We start from the raw sequence: 2,587 nt of genomic DNA, 5'->3' as shown, positions 1-2,587 counted from the left end.
ATTCCTGTAACCCTCCTTTCTCTCCCATTTATTTATTTATTTATTTTATTTATTGTATTTTTATCTTATTTTTGGCTGCACTGTGCCTTCGTTGCTGCACGCAGGCTTTCCCTAGTTGCGGCGAGCGGGGGCTACTCTTCGTTGCGGTGCGCGGGCTTCTCACTGCAGTGGCTTCGCTTGTTGTGGAGCACAGGCTCTAGGTGCGCGGGCTTCCGTAGCTGTGGCTCGCGGGCTCTAGAGCACAGGCTCAGTAGTTGGGGCACGGGCTTAGTTGCTCCGCAGCATGTGGGATCTTCCCGGACCAGGGCTCGAACCCGTGTCTCCTGCACTGGTAGGCGGGTTCTTAACCACTGCGCCACCAGGGAAGCCCCCCATTTATTTATCCTTTAATTATCATTATGAACTCGAGGATTCTATTTTTTTCGAACAGTTAATAAGTCACTACTGTACTTGTTTGGCTGCTGAAATTGGGCCAGATTTAGCCAATGAGAGTCCCATCAAGTTGGCTCCTGTGTCCTTCCGACATGCCCCATCTTTTTTTCTTTTTTAATCACTCCTTATTTTGTGGCATAAGGTACCCCACGCTCACGGACCTACACTGTCTTAGCCCTGAAATCAGCCATTTCTTGGAGGAGTCCTGGCTCCTTTGGGTGGGAAATAGTATTTAACACCAAGGTCTGGGTACAAGGTGTTCATTGCCACCGAGGTGTACTTGCTTCTAGTCTTTCAGTGGACACAGCACTCAACAATGTCTTGAGTGACTGAACAAATGAGTGCATTTCTATCATGGGGGTGTCCTTTCCAAGGTCAGCTTTTATTGGAACCAGCATTATATAACACGGTTCTTCCTATGTTCTCTCCCAGGAACAAAGAGGCCTAGAGTTCAGGCTAAGAGGAAAAAATCAATAAGGACACCGTGATAAAGGACTGGGCTCCCAGTGCAAAAGGGCACCACTCTGGGCCGGAACTACTGGGACCGAGAGCCCCACTCAGGACGGGGCTTTCAAAATCTGATCCCCGGCACTGGTCACTGGATTTGAACCTTTCTCGTGACTTTGGACAGCAAGCCACCAGGTTATTTTAACTAGAAAACAGAGCAGTGAACTTTCTGGGATACTCGTGGAAATCACAGGGAGTTCCTTGAACCCCTCACCTGCCATCATGTCGATGAAATGAATTCCAGGATGCCCAGACTCTGGGGCAGTGCCAGCACCAAAGAGCACGTGGCCCATGTCCTTTTTTTTTGCGGTACGCGGGCCTCTCACTGCTGTGGCCTCTCCCGTTGCGGAGCACAGGCTCCGGACGCGCAGGCTCAGCGGCCATGGCTCACGGGCCCAGCCGCTCCACGGCATGTGGGATCTTCCCGGACCGGGGCACGAACCCGCGTCCCCTGCATCGGCAGGTGGACTCTCAACCACTGCGCCACCAGGGAAGCCCTACCCCATGTCCTCTTTTTAAACCATGGTATTATAAACAATTTCAAACACACGCAATCGTGAAAGAACCTGTGTGGCCTCACCCACCATTCTTAGTTCATCCACACCCCTTCCTCCCCCATACATTTTGGCAAAACGATTTTAAAGCAAATCGTAAACATACTTCAATATGCATCTCCAACAGTTAAGGACAACACCATTATCATCTGCAACAAAATATAAAGCAATAACCTCATTATCTAATATCTAATAGTACCCAGTCCATGCTTAATTTTCTCCAATTATCTCAAAAATGTCTTTTTATACTTGGTTTAAATTAAGATATAAACAAACAATGCCCATACATTCAACGTGATGGATCTCTTAAGAGTATTTTAACCCATAATAGTGCTCCCTCTTTTTTAATCCCATTTACTTGTTGAAGAAACAGGGTTCTTAACAGAATTTCCCACATCCTGGACGTGGCTGATTGTCAAATTAGCTCTTAATATATGAGGAATGTTTAGCTCAGGAGAAATTATCCAGTGACCCAGTGAGTGGTAAACCCAGTGGCTGATGTGGTGATAAGAAGTATGAGAGAAAGGGTATGTTTCTGGGGTCCATTGAGCAGGTGACAAAAGCCCAAAGGAAGGGACAGAAAGAAAGAGGCATTTCTAACTAAGGCAAATGCCTCTAGGAATTTGACACGGGTTCAGCTGAAAGAAGGCGGCCCCCGCAGGTAGTTGATAGCTGGGCATCAACGAACCGGTGCACATTGATCACAGGAAAACCCAAGTCCTCTTTTCCAAAGCTGTGGAAGGAGCATCTTCCACAGGCTTCCACCGTGTGGCTGCCAGAGTGCATTTCTGATAAACTGCTCTCTCTGTGGTGGTTCGTATTACAGACAGCATCGCATTACCATCATTCTTAGCACGAACAAACAAAAACATACTAGTTTTACAGCCTTTCAAACAAAACAAAGCACTCCTTAAAACTGCCTTTTAATGTTCATTCTTATCTAATTGACACCTTTTCTTTAATCTTTTTTGTCTGTTTAAATATCTGGATTTGTTATGAGGCCAAGATCCACGGGTACAGAGAGACGCAATGACCGGTTATCATGCGGGAAAATGAGGGCTGTTCAGATCCTCCTAACCAGCCGTCTCAAATAG

This window comes from Lipotes vexillifer, unplaced genomic scaffold (assembly GCF_000442215.2).
Source record: "Lipotes vexillifer unplaced genomic scaffold, Lipotes_vexillifer_v1.1 scaffold196, whole genome shotgun sequence".
NCBI classification, from domain to species: domain Eukaryota; kingdom Metazoa; phylum Chordata; class Mammalia; order Artiodactyla; family Lipotidae; genus Lipotes; species Lipotes vexillifer.
This window is presented reverse-complemented; position numbering follows the sequence as displayed.